A 19,490-nucleotide genomic window follows, 5' to 3' on the forward strand; every position below is an offset into this window, starting at 1 on the left:
TTGCACACCTGAAATACTTACCATTTGTCATTGTATATAGTTCTTTTTATACATTACAGTATTGGTGTGCTAATATTTGGTTGAAGATTTATGCATCTAAGTTCATGAGAGAGATTAGTCTGTAGTTTTCTTTTTTTGGTAATGTCTTTGTCTTGTTTTGGTATCAGAGTAATACTAGCTTCATAAAATGAGTTGGAAAGTGTTCCCTCCTCTTCTCTCTCAGAATAGGTTGTGTAAAATTAGTGGGTTTTTTTTTTTTAATGTTAGTAAAATTCTCCTGTGAAACCATCTGGGCCTGGACATTTCTCTTCCAGGAACTTTTAAATTACCAATTCAATTTCTTTAATGGCTACAGGACTATTCAGTTTAATTCATCTTGATTTAGTATGTGGTTTTCTGGACTTGGTCCATTTCTTCTAATTTATGAGCATAAAACTTTTTGTAGTATTTCCTTGTTATCTTTTTAATGGTTGCATATATGTATGTAGTGGTATATCAGGTGTCATTCCTGATTTTGGTGATTTGCATCTTCTCTCTTTTTACCTTTGTCAGTCTTGTTAGAGGTTTAGCAATTTTATGGATTATTTTGAAGAACGAGCTTTGTTTCATTGATTTTCCTCTATTTTTTTTAAATTTTCAGTTTCACTGATTTCTGGGTTTTTTTATTATAAATGCTTTATTTATTTATTTTTTAACATAGAGGAAGCTTGGTGGTGGATATGTAGCCATGTGGTGTTTTTATGACTGAGTTAAAGTTCAGGCTCTCTTTCTTATAGAATGTAAATGTGTACCAACACATATATATGTAATTGTTATAAAATTAAGCTTAGTCACTAAAAGAAGATTTGCTGTCTGAACTTTCTTCTATATTTTTTTCACCTTCACCATCAGGCACTGGAGCATCTGGCCTCTCTAGAAGATCTGGGTCTAGTCCTTCTGATATCATTTTGTTTCTTACTGCCATCACTGGAATACCCACCCATTTTGAGATATCTGGCATATCTTAGATCCTTGGCTACAGTTAAGATATTTTGTGGTGTTACTTCACTTTCCTGTGGTCCAGAGTCTTGTAAACTGTTCTGCTGTGATTGCTCTGAAGTGGTTTCAGAATGTGTTTCATTTGTGATCCTAGTGACACTTATAGGAGACACTTCAAACGTGACATCATCTAGCCCTGGGATAGATGACAAGTTTGCATCTAAAATATTGAGAGCTGTTTCAATTTGCTGGATACAAAGAGAAAGGTCTGCCAGTTTCTCCTCACAAACTGTAGAAAATTGGTTGAGAAACTAACTGTACACTGTGTACCACAAATTGGTTTAGAAATGCCACCGTTCTGTTCTGTTGAACAGCTGGCACCTTAGTCAGGTCTATGCCTGACCCCATGAGAGGAAGCCCATCCTCATCCATCTCCTCTCTGTTCTTTATTATTTCCTTCATTCATCTTTTTGGATTTATTTTGCTCCTTCTTTTTCTAAGCTCTTGAGGTGTGGGAGCTTAGCTTATTAATTTGAAAGTTTTCCTCTTCCAATGTATGCATTTAGTGCTATACATTTCTCTCAGTGCTGCTGTTTTAACTGTCTTATCAATTTTGATATATGTTCATTTTTATTCTATGTATTTTTTATTCCATTTGAGATCTCCTCTTTGACCCAGGGATTATTTAGAAGTGTGTTTTAAAATTTCCAAGTGTTTGGAGATTTTCCTGTTGTCTTTCTGTTATTGATTTCTCATTTGATTCGGTGTTCTGTATGCAAGACAAAGATGGCCTCCGCGTATTGCCACCCCACCCACCCCAGGTTGTTTACTTATTCACAGCAGGCTGAGACCCATTAGCTCAAAAGTCTGCCAGCACCAGACTAAAATTTGTACGCATCCAATTATTTTAAACACAACCAAATAAGCAGATTTTTTAACTATTTAGAGCCTGCCTGCTTTATATACTCAAGAAACTGTGCCCAGCATATACTAGCCATAGGTAAAATAAACCCTGGGGTTATAAAGACCCCAAGACTCTGCTGCCTTTTGGGGTTCCTGACCCAGAGACTCCCTTCCAGGCTGCTGAGTGAAATCACCTAGAGATGTAACCCTCTCTCTGATATCCCTCTCCTCTAGGAATTTCCTTGTCCTTCTCTCCCTCTGAGTATTGGCCTCTGTGCGGTAGCCTCTAGATGGTCTCATGCTGTGAGAAACTTCCCCCACATGCAAACCTGTCGAAGTGTCACTCAAATAAAGCTGTGTGTGCTACTGCCACCTGGTCAAATGGTTTTCCTTGATCAGCCCCCAAATCCCTTGAACTCCCTATATTCCATTATGGTCAGACAGCACCACTTCATATAGTTTTAATTATTTTAAATGTGTTGAACTTGGTTTTATGGTCCAGGATGTGGCCTATCTTAGTGAATGTTCCATGGGCACTTGAAAACACTGTGTACTCTGCTATTGTTGGATGGAGTGTCAGTTAGACCCTGTTGGTTTATTGTGTTGTTAAGGTGTTCTATATTCTTGCTGATTTTCTGTCTAGTAGTTCTATATTTACTGAGAGTGAGGTGTTGACATCCCCAAATACACGGGTGGATTTTATTACCTCTTTCAGCTCTATCATGTAATGTCATGCTTTGTTACTTTAGTATTGTTATGTCTTCCTGGTGGAGTGACACTTGTATTATTATATAACATTCCTCTTTATCTCTAGTAATTTTCTTTGCAAGTAAGTCTATCTACTTTATTTGATATTAATATAGCCCTTGTTGCATTTAATAATTTATATATATATATATATATATATATATATATATATATATATATATATATATATATATATGTATTTTTTTTTTTTTTTTTTTTTTTTTTGCGGTACGCGGGCCTCTCACTGTTGTGGCCTCTCCCGTTGCGGAGCACAGGCTCCGGACGCACAGGCTCAGCGGCCATGGCTCATGGGCCTAGCCGCTCCGCGGCATGTGGGATCTTCCCGGACCGGGGCACGAACCCGTGTCCCCTGCATCGGCAGGAGGACTCTCAACCACTGCGCCACCAGGGAAGCCCTAATGATTAAATTTTGAAGTCACATTTTTTCCCATTCTTTTGCTTTTAGTTTACATATGTCATTGCACTGATATTTGAAGTTAATTTCTTGTGGACAACATGTTGTTGGATTATGTTTTTGATTCACACTGCCAACTGTCTTTTTTTTTTTTTTGGCTGTGTTGGGTCTTAGCTGTGGCATGCGGGATCTTTCGTTGTGGTGTGTGGCCTTCTCTCTAGTTGTGGTGTGTGGGCTTCTCTCTAGCTGTGGTGTGCGGGGTTCTCTCTAGTTATGGCACATGGGCTCCAGAGCACGTGGGCTCTGTAATTGCGGCATGCGAGCTCTCTAGTCGTGGTGTGCAGGCTTAGCTATCCCATAGCATGTGGGATCTCAGTTCCCCGACAGGGGTCGAACTCGTGTCTTCTGCATTGGAAGGAGGATTCTCAACACTGGACCACCAGGGAAGGCCCTGTCTTTTTTTTTTTAATTGAAGTATAGTTAATTTACAATGTTGTTAGTTTTTTTTTTTTAATGTTAGTTTTAAGTGTACAAAAAGTGATTCAGTTATACATACATACATACATATATATATATATATATAATTTTTCAGATTCTTTTCCATTGTAGGTTATTACAAGATATTGAGTATAGTTCCCTGTGCTATACAGTAGATTTTGCTGTTTACCTATTTTATATATAGTAGTGTGTATATGTTAATCCCAAATTCCAAACTTATCTCGCTCCCACCCAACACTATCCCCTTTGGTAACCATAAGTTTGTTTTCTATGTCTGTGAGTTTATTTCTGTTTTGTAAATAAGATCCTTTGTATCATTTTTTAGATTCCACATATAAGTGATATCATATGATATTTGTCTTTCTCTCTCTGACTTACTTCAGTTAGTATGATAATCTCTAGGTCCAACCATGTGGCTGCAAATGGCATTATTTCATCCTTTTCAATGGCTGAGTAATATTCCATTTTATATCTCTATCTACCTACCACATCTTCTTTATCCATTCATCTGTTGATAGACATATAGGTTGCTTCCATGTCTTGGCTATTGTAAATAGTGCTGCTATGAACGCTGCAGTGCATGTATCTTTTCAAATTAGAGTTTTCTCTGGATATATGCCCAGGAGTGGAATTGCTAGATCATATGGTAGCTCTATTTTTAGTTTTTTAAATAACCTCCATACTATTCTCCACAGTGGCTGTATCGATTTACATTCCCACCAACAATGAAGCAGGGTTCATTTTTCTCCACACCCTCTCCAGCATTTATTATTCGTAGACTTTTTAATGATGGTCATTCTGACTGGTGGAAAGTGATACCTCATTGTAGTTTTGATTTGCATTTCTCTAATAATTAGTGATGCTGAGCATCTTTTCATGTGCCTCTTGGCCATCAGTATGTCTTCTTTGGATAAATGTCTATTCAGGTCTTCTGCTCATTTTTTGATTGGGTTGTTTGTTTTTTTGTTATTGAGCTGAATGAGCTGTTTGTATATTTTGGAGATTAATCCCTTTTTGGTCATGGCATTTGCAAATATTTTCTCCCTGTCCATAGATTGTCTTTTTGTTTTGTTTATGGTTTCCTTTGCTGGGCAAATGCTTATAAGTTTAATTAGGTCCCATTTGTTTATTTTTTGTCTTTATTTCCATTACTCTGAGAGAAGGATCCAAAAACATATTGCTGCAATTTATGTCAAAGAGTGTTCCACCTACGTTTTCCCCTAGGTGTTTTATAGTATCTGATCTTACATTTAAGTCTTTAATCCATTTTGAGTTTATTTTTGTGTTTGGTGTTAGAGAATGTTCTAATTTCATTCTTTACATGTAGCTGTCCAGTTTTCCCAGCACCACTTATTGAGGAGACTGTATTTTCTTTATTGTATATCCTTGTTTTCTTTGTCATAGAGTAGTTGACCATAAGTGTGTGGGTTTATTTCTGGACTTTCTATCCTGTTCCATTCATCTATGTCTGTTTTTGTGCCATTACCATACTGTTTTGATTGCTGTAGCTTTGTAGTAGAGTCTGAAGTCAGGGAGCATCATTCCTCCACTTCCAGTCATCTTTCTCAAGATTGTTTCAGCTATTTGGGATCTTTTATGTTTCCATACAAATTTAAAAACTTTTTGTTCTACCTGCGTGAAAAATGCCATTGGTAGTTTGATAGGGATTGCATTGAATCTTCAGATTGCCTTAAGTAGCATGGTCATTTTAACAATATTGATTCTTCCAATCCAAGAACATGGTATATCTTTCTGTCTTCAATTTCTTTCATCAGTATCTTATAGTTTTCAGAGACAGATCTTTTACCTCCTTAGGGAGGTTTATTCCTAGGCATGTTATTCGTTTTGATGTGATGGTAAATGGGATTGTTTCCTTAATATCTTTTTCTGATCTTTCATTGTTAGTGTATAGAAATGCAACAGATTTCTGTATATTAATTTTGTATCCAGCAACTTTACCATATTCATTGATGAGCTCTAGTAGTTTTCTGGTAGCATCTTTAGGATTTTCTATGTATAGTATCATGTGACCTGGAAAAAGTGACAGTTTTACTTCTTCTTTTCCAATTTGGATTCTTTTTATTTCTTTTTCTTCTCTGATTCCTGTGACTAGGACTTTCAAAGCTATGTTGAATAAAACTGGCAAGAGTAGACATCCTTGTCTTGTTCCTAATCTTAGAGGAAATGCTTTCAGCTTTTCACTGTTAAGAATGATATTGGCTGTGGATCTGTCATATATGGCCTTTATTATGTTGAGGTATGTTCCCTCTATGCCCACTTTCTGGAGAGTTTTTATCATAAATGGGTGTTGAAATTTGTCAGAAGCTTTTTCTGCATCTATTGAGATGATCATACGGACTTTTCCTTCAATTTGTTGATGTGGTGTATCACACTGATTGATTTGTAGATATTGAAAAATCCTTGCATCCCTGGGATAAATCCCACTTGATCATGGCGCATGATTCTTCTAATGTATTGTTGGATTTGGTTTGCTTGTATTTTGTTGAGGATTTTTGCATCTATGTTAATCAGTAATATTGGCCTATAATTTTTTTTTAATATCTTTGTCTGGTTTTGGTATCAGGATGATGGTGGCCTCATAAAATGAGTTCAGAAGTATTCCTTCCTCTGCAATTTTTTGGGAGTAGTTTGAGAAGGATAGGTATCAACTCTTCTCTAAATGTTTGATAGAATTCGCCTGTGAAGCCGTCTGCTTCTGGACTTTTGTTTTGGGGGAGTTTTTAAGGTTTTTTTGTTTTGCCGTACGTGGGCCTCTCACTGTTGTGGCCTCTCCCGTTGCGAAGCACAGACTCCGGACGCACAGGCTCAGCGGCCATGGCTCACGGGCCCAGCCGCTCCGCGGCACGTGGGATCTTCCCAGACCGGGACACGAACCCGTGTCCCCTGCATCAGCAGGTGGACTCTCAACCACTGCGCCACCAAGGAAGCCCCTTTTGGGGAGTTTTTAAATCACAGTTTCAATTTCAGTACTTGTGATCAGTCTGTCCAAATTTTCTATTTCTTCCCGATTCAGTCTTGCGAGACTGTATGTTTCTAAGAATTTGTCCATTTCTTCCAGGTTGTCCATTTTATTGGCATTTAGGTGCTTATAGTAGTCTCTTATGATCCTTTGTATTTCTGTGGTGTTCATTGTAACTTCTCCTTTTTCATTTCTAATTTTATTGATTTGAGCCCTCTCCCTTTGTTTCTTGATGAGTCTGGCTAAAGGTTTATCAATTTTGTTTATCTTTTCAAAGAACCAGCGTTTAGTTTCATTGATCTTTTCTATTGTTTTCTTCATCTCTATTTCAGTTATTTATGCTCTGATCTTTATGATTTCTTTCCTTCTACTAACTTTGGGACTGAACCTGGAGCCCTGGCAGTGACAGCAGTGAGTCCTAACCACCAGACTGCCAGGGAATTCCCTATTTTTTATTTTTTTAATTTAATTTTTATTTTTTAATGGGGGTGTAGTTGATTTACAATGTTGTGTTAATTTCAGGTGTATAGCAAAGTGATTTAGTTATACATATACATATATCCATTCTTTTCCCATATAGCTTATTAAAGAATATTGAGGGCTTCCCTGGTGGTGCAGTGGTTGAGAGTCCACCTGCCAATGCAGGGGACATGGGTTCATGCCCTGGTCGAGGAAGATCCACATGCCGCGGAGCGGCCCGGCCTGTGAGCCATGTCCGCTGAGCCTGCACGTCCAGAGCCTGTGCTCCGCAACGGGAGAGGCCACAACAGTGAGAGGCCCGCGTACCGCAAAAAAATAAATAAATAAATAAAAATTGAGTAGAATTCCCTGTGCTGTACAGTAGTCCTTTTTGATTATCTACTTTATATATAGTAGTGTGTATATGTTAATCCCAATCTCCTAATTTATCCCTCCCCCAGCTTTCCGCTATGGTAACCATAAATTTGTTTTCTATATCTGTGAGTCTGTTTCTGTTTTGTAAATAAGTTCATTTGTATCATCTTTTTAGATTCCACATAAAAGTGATATCATATGATAGTTCTCTTTCTCTGTCTGACTTACGTAGTATGATAATCTCTAGGTCCATCCATGTTGCTGCAAATGGCATTATTTCATTCTTTTTTTAATGGCTGAGTAATATTCCATTGTATATATCTACCACATAAGTGGGTCTCTTGTAGACAGCATATATATGGGTCTTATTTTTGTATCCATTCAGCCAGTCTATATATTTTGGTTGGAGCATTTAATCCATTTACATTTAAGGTAATTATTGATATGTATATTCTTATTGCCATTTTGTTAATTGTTTAGGATTTGTTTTTGTAGGTCTTTTTTCTTCCCTTCCTCTTCTGTTCTCTTCTCTTGTCATTTGATGACTATCTTTAGAGTTGTGTTTGGATTGCTATTTCTTTTGTGTGTATCTATTGTACATTTTTGGTTTGCAATTACCATAAGGTTTTGGTATAACAGTCTGTATATATCCAAGATTGTTTTAAGTTGCTGGCCTCTTAATTTCAAATGCATTTCCAATATCCTACACTTGTACTCTCCTCTTCTCATGATTGCTGGTTTTGATAGCATATTTGTGTATGGATCATTTCCTACCTTTATTGCATGTTTGCCTTTACCAGTGAGCTTTCCCATTTGTAATTTTCTTGTTTCGAGTTGTGTCCTTTTATTTTCTGCCTAGAGAATTTCCTTTAGCATTTGTTGTAAAGCTGGTTTGGTGGTGCCGAATTCTCTTAGCTTTTGCTTGTGTGTAAAGCTTTAAACTCCTCTGTCAAACCTGAACGAGAGCCTTGCTGGTTAGAGTATTCTTGGTTGTAGGTTCTTCCCTTTCATCACTTTAAATACATTGTGCCACTCCCTTCTGGCCTGCAGTTTCTGCTGAAAAATCAGCTGATAACCATATGGGGATTCCCTTATATATTATTTGTTGCTTTTCCCTTGTTGCTTTTAATATTTTACCTTTGTCTTTATTTTTTGTTAGTTTGATTAATAGTGTCTTGGTGTGTTCCTTCTTGGGTTTATCCTGTATGGAACTCTTACCCACTTCCTGGATTTGGGTGACTGTTTCCTTCCTCAGGTTAGGGAAGTTTTCAGGTAATACCTCTTCAAATATTTTCTCAGGCCCTTTCTCTCTCTCTTCTCCTTCTGGGAACCCTCTAATGCAAATATTAGTGTGCTTGATGTCGTCCCAGAACTGTTGTCTTAAACTGTCCTCATTTCTTTTTATTCTTTTTTCTTTCTTCTGTTTGGCAGCAGTGATTTCCACTACTCTGTCTTCCAGCTCACTGATCTGTTCTTCTGCCTCATTTAGTGTACTATTGATTAATTTTAGTGTATTTTCCTTTCAGTTATTGTATTCTTCAACTCTGTTTGGTTGTTCTTTATATTTCCTAATTCTTTGTTAAAAACTTCTAATTTCTCGCTCTGTGCATCCATTCTCCTCCCAAGTTCTTTAATCATCTTTATGATCATTACTCTGAACTCTATTTTGGTTAGATTGCCTATCTCCATGTCACTTAGTTCTTATTCTGGGGTTTTATCTTGTTCCTTCGTCTGAAATATATTCCTTTGTGTAAACTGCTATTTGTATTTTTATGTATGTGGTAGGTTAGTTATGTTTCTCAACCTTGGAGAAGTGGCCCTCTGTAGGGGATGTCCTATGTGTCCCAGCAGTGAACTCCTCTCTCGTCACCCAAAGGCCAGGGGCCAGCTGGTCCCCGGGCAGTGTCCAGACTGAGTTTGTGGACTCCGTCTGCAGGCTGCAGGACTGTAGTTTTCTTGCTCCTAGTGTATGCCTCCTGGTGGGTGAGGCTTTTCTAGAGACTTGTGCAGGTTTCCTGCTGGGAGGGGTTGGTGACTGCTCCCTGGTGGGTGGGGCTGGGTCTTGGTCCTCCAGTGGGCAGAGTCATGTCTCAGGGCATATGTAGAGGCAGTTTTGGGTTTAGGAAGTCTTTAGGCAGCCTGTCTGCTGATGGGTGGGGCTGTGTTTGTTGTTTAGCCTGAGGCATCACAGCACTGGAGCCTGCAGGCTGTTGGCCGGGGCAGGTCTTGGTGCCAAAATGTCTGTCTCCAGAACTCATGCAAATGAATGCCCCCTGATATATCGACCACCAGTGTCTATATCCCCATGGTGGTCCACAGCTGCTCCCTGCCTCCCCAGAAGACCTCTAAGACCAGCAGGTAGGTCTGGCTCAGGCTCCTCTCATACTACTGTTTTTGCCCTTGTTCTCAGTGCATGTGAGATTTTGTGTGCGCCCTTTAAGAGGGCAGTCTCTATTCCCCCTAATCCTGTGGAGCTCCTGCAATCAAGCCCCACTGGCCTTCAAAGCCAAATGCTCTGGGAGCTCCTCTCCCTGGTGCCAAACCCCTGGGCTGGGGGTCCTAACATGGGGCTCAGAACTCTCCTGTGGGAGAACCTCTGTAATATAATTATCTCCAGTTTGTGGGTCACCTACCTGGAGGGTATGGGGTTTGATTATATCTAGAGTCCGCCTCTCCTACCAGTCTCATTGTGGTTCCATCTTTATGTCTTTAGCTGTAGAGGGTCTTTTCTGGTAGGTTTTAATTTTTTCTTTTAATTAATTAGCTGTGCCAGGTCTTAGTTGCGGCATACAGGTTCTGCGCTGAGGCATGTGGGATCTTTAATTGTGGGATTCAGGATCTTTTAGTTGCAGCATGCAGGCTCTTAGTTGCAGCATGTGGGATCTAGTTCCCTGACCAGGGATCAAACCTGGGTCCCCTGCGTTGCGAGTGTGGAGTCTTAACCACTGGACCACAAGAGAAGTCCCCAGTCTTCTTCAACGATGGTTATTCTGCAGATTGTTGTGACTTTGGTGTGCTCATGAGAGGAGGTGAACTTCGGGCCCTTCTATTCTGCCATCTTAATTGCTCTCTCTCAACTGTGTCTTTTAAATGGTGTATTTAGACCACTTATCATTTACTAAATTTCCATATCAGTTATCAATGACATGTTGGGACTTAAGTCTGCCATTTTGTTATTTATTTTCTGTTTGTTTCCTCTATTTCTCATTCCTTATTTTCTCTTTCCTTACCTTCCTGTGGGTTGTTTGAATATTTTTTAGGATTCCACATTGGTTTATAGCTTTTCAGTACATTGTTTTGGGTTTTTTTGGTTTGTTTATTTATTTATTTATGGCTGTGTTGGGTCTTCGTTGCCATGCGCAGCCTTTCTCTAGCTGCAGTGAGCAGGGGCTACTCTTCGTTGCGGTGCGGGGGCTTCTCATTGAGGTGGCTTCTCTTGTTGCAGAGCATGGGCTCTAAGTGCAGAGGCTTCAGTAGTTGTGGCGCACGGGCTTAGTTGCTTCGTGGCATGTGGGATCTTCCCAGACCAGAGATCAAACCTGTGTCCCCTGCATTGGCAGGCAGATTCTTTTTTTTTCTTAACATCTTTATTGGAGTATAATTGCTTTACAATGGTGTGTTAGTTTCTGCTTTATAACAAAGTGAATCAGTTATACATATACATATGTTCCCATATCTCTTCCCTCTTGTGTGTCTCCCTCCCTCCCACCCTCCCTATCCCACCCCTCTAGGTGGTCACAAAGCACCGAGCTGATCTCCCTGTGCTATGCGTCTGCTTCCCACTAGCTATCTATTTTACGTTTGGTAGTGTATATATGTCCATGCCACGCTTTCACTTTGTCACAGCTTACCCTTCCCCCTCCCCATATCTTCAAGTCCATTCCCTAGTAGGTCTGTGTCTTTATTCCTGTTTTACCCCTAGGTTCTTCATGACATTTTTTTTTTCTTAAATTCCATATATATGTGTTAGCATACGGTATTTGTCTTTCTCTTTCTGACTTACTTCACTCTGTATGACAGACTCTAGGTCCATCCACCTCACTACAAATAACTCAATTTCGTTTCTTTTTATGACTAATATTCCATCGTATATATGTGCCACATCTTCTTTATCCATTCATCTGCTGATGGACACTTAGGTTATTTCCATGTCCTGGCTATTGTAAATAGAGCTGCAATGAACATTTTGGTACACGACTCTTTTTGAATTATGGCTTTCAAAGGGTATATGCCCAGTAGTGGGATTGTTGGGTCGTATGGTAGTTCTATTTTTAGTTTTTTAAGGAACCTCCATACTGCTCTCCATAGTGGCTGTATCAGTTTACATTCCCACCAACAGTGCAAGAGGGTTCCCTTTTCTCCACACCCTCTCCAGCATTTATTATTTGTAGATTTTTTGATGATGGCCATTCTGACTGGTGTGAGATGATATCTCATTGTAGGTTTTTTTTGTGTGTGTGTGTGTGGTACGCGGGCCTCTCACTGTTGTGGCCTCTCCCGCTGTGGAGCACAGGCTCCGGACGCGCAGGCTCAGCGGCCATGGCTCACGGGCCCAGCCGATCTGCGGCATGTGGGATCTTCCCGGACCGGGGCACGAACCCGTGTCCCCTGCCTCGGCAGGCGGACTCTCAACCACTGCGCCACCAGGGAAGCCCCTCGTTGTAGTTTTGATTTGCATTTCTCTAATGATTAATGATGTTGAGTATTCTTTCATGTGTTTGTTGGCAATCTGTATATCTTCTTTGAGAAATGTCTATTTAGGTCTTCTGCCCATTTTTGGATTGGGTTGTTTGTTTTTTTGATATTGGGCTGCATGAGCTGCTTGTACATTTTGGAGATGAATCCTTTGTCAGTTGCTTCACTTGCAAATATTTTCCTCCATTCTGAGGGTTGTCTTTTCGTCTTGTTTATGGTTTCCTTTGCTGTGCAAAAGCTTTTAAGTTTCATTAGGTCCCATTTGTTTATGTTTTATTTTTATTTCCATTTCTCTAGGAGGTGGATCAAAAAGGATCTTGCTGTGATTTATGTCATTGAGTGTTCTGCCTATGTTTTCCTCTAAGAGTTTGACAGTGTCTGGCCTTACATTTAGGTGTTTAATCCATTTTGAGTTTATTTTTGTGTATGGTGTTAGGGAGTGTTCCAATTTCATACTTTACATGTACCTCTCTGGTTTTCCCAGCACCACTTATTGAAGAGCCTGTTTTTTCTCCACTGTATATTCTTGCCTCCTTTATCAAGATAAGGTGACCTCTATCAAAGATAAGGTGTGTGGGTTTATCTCTGGGCTTTCTATCATGTTGCATTGATCTAGATTTCTGTTTTTGTGCCAGTACCATACTGTCTTGATTACTGTAGCTTTGTAGTATAGTCTGAAGTCAGGGAGCCTGATTCCTCTGGCTCCGTTTTTCTTTCTCAAGATTGCTTTGGCTATTCAGGGTCTTTTGTGTTTCCATACAAATGGTGAACTTTTTGTTCTAGTTCTGTGAAAAATGCCAGTGGTAGTTTCATAGGGATTGCATTGAATCTGTAGATTGCTTTGGGTAGTAGAGTCATTTTCACAATGTTGATTCTTCCAATCCAAGAACATGGTATATCTCTCCATCTATTTGTATCATCTTTAATATCTTTCATCAGTGTCTTATAATTTTCTGCATACAGGTCTTTTGTCTCCTTAGGTAGGTTTATTCCTAGATATTTTATTCTTTTTTGTTGCAGTGGTAAATGGGAGTGTTTCCTTAATTTCACTCTCAGATTTTTCATCATTAGTGTATAGGAATGCCAGAGATTTCTGTGCATTAATTTTGTATCCTGCTACTTTACCAAATTCATTGATTAGCTCTAGTAGTTTTCTGGTAGCATCTTTAGGATTCTCTATGTATAGTATCATGTCATCTGGCAGGTGGATTCTTAACCACTGCGCCACCAGGGAAGTCCCAGTATATTGTTTTTTACAGTTTTCTTAGTGGTTGTGCTCGGTATTATAATATCTTCACTTAACTTATTACAACGTACTGGTATTGATATTTTACCCCTTTGAGTGTAGTATAGACATCTTACTTCCATTTAGGCACTTTAATCCTCCCTACTTTTAAAAAATAATTGTCTGTCTTAAGTATTTCCCCTACTTACATTTCACATTACAGCAGATGGTGTTATAACCTTTGCTTCACTCATCACATATTATTTAAAAACTCTTGAGAATTAGGATAGTCTCCAATATTTGCCCATTCTGATGTTTCTTTCTTTCTGTAGTTCCAATCCTTTTTCTGTTATCATTTTCTTTCTTTTTAGAGAATTTCCTTTAGGCATTCATTAAGGGTATGTTTGCTACAAACAAATTCTCTTACTTTTCCTTTGTCTGAGAATGTCTTTATTTCCCCTTTACTTCTGAATTTTTGCTGGGTATATAATTTACAGTTGCCAGTTCTTTTCTTCTCATACATGAAAAATATTGTGCCACATCCTCTGGCTTCCATTATTTTAAAGGAGAAAATCACTGTCATTCAAATAGGTATTCCCTGGTAGGTTTCTATTCCCTACAGTTTTCATTGTTTCTCTCTGGCTGCTTTCAAGAAATTTTTTCTTTAATTTTTAGAAGTGTAATGATGCCTTGCATTTCTTTGGGTTTATCCTCTTTGGGCTTTGCTCAGCTTCTTTAATCTATAGGTTTATGTTTTCCACCAATGTTGGGATGTTTTCAGCCATTATTTCTTTGAATAATTTCTCCTTCTCCTTCTTCTCTTTCTCCTCCTCCTCCCTCCCCTCTCTACTTCTGGGATTCTAATAATATGAATATTAACTATTCTGTTACTGTTCCACAGATCCCAGAAATTCTGTTTATTTTTTTTCAGTCTATCTTCGTTCTGTTGTTCAGATTGGGTGAATTCTACTGATATTTTTTCAAGTTCACTACTTCTGTCCTCTGTCATTTCCACTCCACTACTGAGCCCAATCAATGAGATTTTAATTTTCGTTATTGTCTTTTTCAATTATATAATTTCCATTTGGTCTTTTTTATAACTTGTATTTCTCTGCTGATAATTTTTTGTTTTTTCATTTGTTTCAAGAGAATTTATGACTGATGATGAAGCATTTTTATGGTGGTTATTTAAATTTCTTTTAGATCATTTCAACATCTGACTCATCTTGGTGTTAGCATCTGTTCATTATCTTTTCTCATTGATGTTGTGGTTTTCCTAGTTCTTGGTATGACAAGTGATTTTCTTTTTTTTTAATATATAAATTTATTTATTTATTTTGGCTGCGTTGGGTCCTCATTGCTGTGCATGGGCTTTCTCTAGTTGCGGTGAGTGGGGGCTACTCTTTGTTGCGGTGTGCGGGCTTCTCATTGAGGTGGCTTCTCTTGTTGTGGAGCAAGGGCTCTAGGTGCGTGGGCTTCAGTAGTTGTGGATTGTGGGCTCTAGAGCGCAGGCTCAGTAGCTGTGGGGCACGGGCTTAGTTGCTCTGCGGCATGTGGGATCTTCCTGGACAAGGGCTCAAACCCGTGTCCCCTGTATTGGCAGGTGGATTCTTACCCAGTATGCCACCAGGGAAGCCCATGACAAGTGATTTTCAATCTTATTCTGGACACTTTGGATCTTATAAGACTCTGGATCTTTTGAAATATTTATTTTAGCAGGCAGTCACTCTGTTGAGATGTAGCATGGGGCCAGCCAGGTGGGTGTGCATGTTTGGTATCCCACTAGGCTCCCCTGACACCACCCCAGCAAAAATGGGGCAGTGACTCACACTAACTTGTTGCAAACAGGTGGGATGGACATTGAACACCTCCCCCCTGCCCAGTTGGCATCTTTCCAGTGAAAGTGGGGCAGCTACTTGAATCATCTCTTGCTTCCAAGTGTGGGTGTAAGGTCATTTCTTCACTAGGCCCCTTGACAACAAGGAGTAAAAAGGGAGAAGCAAAGCGCCATGTAGCCTGCCTCTCACCACCTAGTTTTTCCTCATTGACGCCAGGTGGGGTGGAGGCTCAGTTCCCCACTGGATCCTCCTGACAGTGAAGAGGATGAAGTCTAATGCTGATTAGGACCACACTGCACAGCCTCATTAAATCTTATTGCAACTAAGTGCAGATAGGGGTGTAGCTGACTACTTGACCCTGATGGGAGAATCACAGCATTGCCTCTTTCACCAGGCTGGGGATGAAAGATCAGCTCACAGCTTAGCCCCACAACACTATCCTAGCAGGAAAATTGGAGCATTACCTTCTTCTCCTGGGTAGAGATAGAAGATTGGCTGCCTGTTCAGTCCTACCACATGGGGAAATCAGAGTGCACTACCTTTTTTCCCAGGGGTGGGAATGGGGGTTTGAGATAGAAGATCAACTTTCTGCTTGTACTGATACCATGTTGGTATATATGAAGGCTGTCCTTTCGTTAGTTGCCATGCCTCTCTCTAATGCTATGATAAATCTTTTTCCTTTATCCTCCATTTATCTTTTGTTTTCTTCTTCTGCATATATTTTAAAGTGGTGAAATTTTGTATTTCAATTACATAAATTGTGTGTGTGTGTGTGTGTGTGTGTGTGTACATATCTGTGTGTGTTTCTAAAAAAGAAATATACCTATCATTTTCAGGGTTTTAGCTGAGTTCAATAACCCTCCCCCTATATAGGTCTTGACTGCCCTCAGTCTAGATCCTTGAGGGGTTATAACATGCAGTTCCCCAAGTCCACAGGTGGCCTTTGGCCTTGGCTGCAGGTGATCTTATAGGGAGTGAGGAGTGTAGTATCCCTGGGAGTAGGAAAATATATTTAGAGTATACTTGTGAGCATTTGCCTAACACTACCAACACCTTTAGGGGAAAGTCATAGAGCACTTGGTAGACAGAAACTATTAGTGGTAACGGAATAAGCCAAAAAACCACATGGTTTAAACATAAACAAAACACAACACCTATCAGTTGACTACTTTGTACCACCGTGTTAGGTGTCAGAAGATAGAACGATGAGTGGACAAATACCTTGCCCCAATCTAGTAAAGACAATGGTCACATGATCAGTTGTAAAGGATATTGCTGTGGTGGTAATGTGACAAATCACCTAAGGTGCCACAGTTAATATGGAGTCAAGACAAATCTTAAGCCAGCTGACAGATCATCTTAATCTGTCAGTGCTCTTTGCTGATGCGTACTGTACTTTGTAAACTTATCTCCTTTATACCAATTATGTTACTGTAATAAAATGGCTTACTCCAAGTAAGTCTTTTTCCTCCACCTGGCTATAAGGTCTTTGAAGTCGACAGCTACGTTCTTTTCATTCTTGTATCCACAGTACCTGGCACATAGTGGGTACTCATTCAAAAAGTATTTGTCAATTGTCTAGGTTCCAGACATTGTTCTAGATACTGGGAATACAAGACACACAAACTCTTAGCTCTCAAGATGCGTACATTATGGTAAAGAAGATGAACAACTATGATTAAAGACCTTAGTACTCTGTCATTTAGGGGATGGCTTGTACTTTACTGAGGAGTCTCTAAGTGAGTCCCTTGGAGACCCTTAGGGCTGCATATTTTTGATAAATTTGTCTTTGTCAAAATAGTTTGAGTTGGAATAGACATAAAAATCTTCATTTCTCTAGCTCATTGGTCTTTTCACAATATGAATTGCTTGAATGGTCCTGGGAATGTCATGCTATTAGGGTTCAGTTCAATTCAACCAACACAATATAAGTTGGCAAAGCACTGGTAAATATTTTACATATATTACTGGGTTGGCCAAAAAGTTCGTTCGGGTTTTTCCGTACGATGTTTCAGAAAAACCTGAATGAACTTTTTGGCCAACCGAATATCTCACTGAATCACACTTTTTGGTTAAAAAGGCCTTTCACTACCCATACCTACCCTCCCTCTCCTGCCCCAGGTCCTGTTAGGTACATTCTTCACAGGATGCTTCCAAGGTACCCTGTGCACTCATCTAGTGTTATAGATGTATTGTAATTCCCCACTTTCTGTCAGCTACATTCACTAATACATTTTTAGTTACTCAAGGTCAGGTGGGCAGGAGAAGGTGGTTGATCATATGTATTTTAGGTCCAAATTCCAACTACCTTATCTAATCTTACTAAGCCTCAGTTTCCTCATCTGCAAAATGTATAAAATAACAATGCCTACTTTGTTATAAGGATTAAATAAAATGATAAACATAAAAAGCTTATCAATATGGTACCCATCTATAGTATATCATTGTTAATGATTTATAGCATGGTGCCTGCTATATAGTAGGTATAATATATGCTAGCTAGGGTGAAGTGTATATTTAAAATTATTAGTGTTACTATAATAAATAGTGATAATATTACTCCTTCTAGGAATAGTAGTGAGGGGTGAGGATCTTACATGAGATCGATATATTAATAATCCCATAAGGGATACTGTAAATGCTATAATGATATTTATATATACTAAAGGCATTTGATAATTATGAACTTGATCACAATCTAATGAGTCAAAATTATTTATTTTAGCTTAAACTAATTATCATATTCAGTCCATTCTAGTCCTTTTTGGGTTCATTTATAAGCCAGGCTTGTTGTTAGTAGTAGGATTAGGAATAGCGCTACAACAAGTATTGTTTTTAGATTATTTGCTTGGGATGCTCAGGATAAAGGTAAAAAGGAGGTCAATCACTAAGTCAAAGAGAAGAAATGTTATAGCTACTAAGAAAAAACTTATGGAAAAGGGTAAGCATGCCGATCCTATGGGATCAAATCTCCCACTCATAGGGACTTGTTTTTTCTGTATAAATATTTAATTGAGGGAGTCAGAATGCAGTAAATACAAGTAGTGAGGCTAGTGCTATACTTATAATTAGTATCATTTATAAGATTTATTATTCTTTTTCAGATTATACCAAATTGATAAGAAGTCAATGTAGTATTTAATACTAAAAGGATAAGATCCTCATCAATAAATAGACACATAAAGGAACAGTCATACTACATCCACAAAATGTCAATATCAGGCAGTGTCTTCAAAGCTGAAGTGATGATTGTAAGTGAAGTGGAATTTTAACTGGCCTAAGAAGCAGACGACTAGGAAAGTAGAGCCAATAATTATAGGCAGACCGTGGAATCCTGTAGCTATGAAGAAAATTGAGCCATATACCCTGACTGAGATTGTAAAAAGTGTTTTGTAGTACTCTGAGGCCTGTAGAAGTGTCAAGTATACACCTAAGGTAATTGTAATAAAAAGAGCTTGGAGCATATGCTTACAGTTTCCTTCTATAAGGCTGTGGTAGGCTCAGATGATGGATACTCCAGAAACTAATCACACTGAGGCATTAAGGTGTGGCACTTCTAGTGGATTTAGAGGACGGATACCTGTTGGTGGTCAACATCCACCTAATTCAGGTGTAGGAGCAAGACTTGAGTGATAGAAGGCTCAGAAAAAGCCAGTAAAAAAGAGGACTTCTGAAATAAATAATAAATAGGATTATTCCATACTGAAGTCATTTTTGAACAACTGGTGTATGGCGGCCTTGGAAAGTGCTTTCTCGGACAATATCTTGTTATCATTGGTATACTGTTAAGGTATTAGTTAATAGACCTAATGATAATAATATTATTGAATTAAAGTGAAATCAAATTAGTAGGCCTGATGTTATTAGAAGGGCTGAGAGAGCTCCTGTAAGGGGTCAGGGACTGGCATTTACTATGTGATATGGGTGTGGTGGGTCATTATGTGTTGTCATGTAAGTAAAGACTTACTAGTAAGGTGAATACGTAAGCTTGAGTTAGGGCAACAGCAAATTTGAGCATAGTAAGTAAAGCAAGGATAATAAATGTAATGAGGGCTGTGGTGGTACTAATATTTAGTAGTGCTAGAGTTGTTCCCCTAATTAAATGAATTAATAAATGTCCTGCTATAATGTTAGCTGTTAATTATACAGCTAAGGCTATTGTCTGAATAAAGAGGAACTGGTGGTCCTTGTGGTAAAAAACAGGCTAAGGATGCTTTTGTTTAATGGCAGAAACCAGTAATTACAGTTCCTGCTCACAGAGCGACTGCTATACCTAAATTTATTGAGAGTTGTATAGTGGGTGTAAATGAATGTGGTAAGAGTCCTAGTAAATTCGTTGATCCAATAAATAGGATAAGTGATATAAGCATTAGTGTT

At 38.9% G+C, this 19,490-nt stretch overlaps 1 protein-coding gene and 1 pseudogene across 2 annotated transcripts in view; both read right to left on the reverse strand.

Annotated features, from left to right (window-relative positions):
* Window positions 1-19,490, reverse strand: part of C2CD6 (C2 calcium dependent domain containing 6) — a gene marked incomplete at its 5' end in the record, with an annotated part of 138,778 nt that overhangs the window by 17,824 nt on the left and 101,464 nt on the right.
* On the reverse strand, window positions 61-1,410 carry LOC309963172 (WASH complex subunit 3-like; annotated as a pseudogene). The gene has a single exon. The product of its transcript is annotated as a WASH complex subunit 3-like (transcript).

The sequence above is a fragment of the Leucopleurus acutus genome (genome assembly GCF_964270905.1).
Source record: "Leucopleurus acutus genome assembly, chromosome: 6".
Classification (NCBI taxonomy): Eukaryota; Metazoa; Chordata; class Mammalia; order Artiodactyla; family Delphinidae; genus Leucopleurus; species Leucopleurus acutus.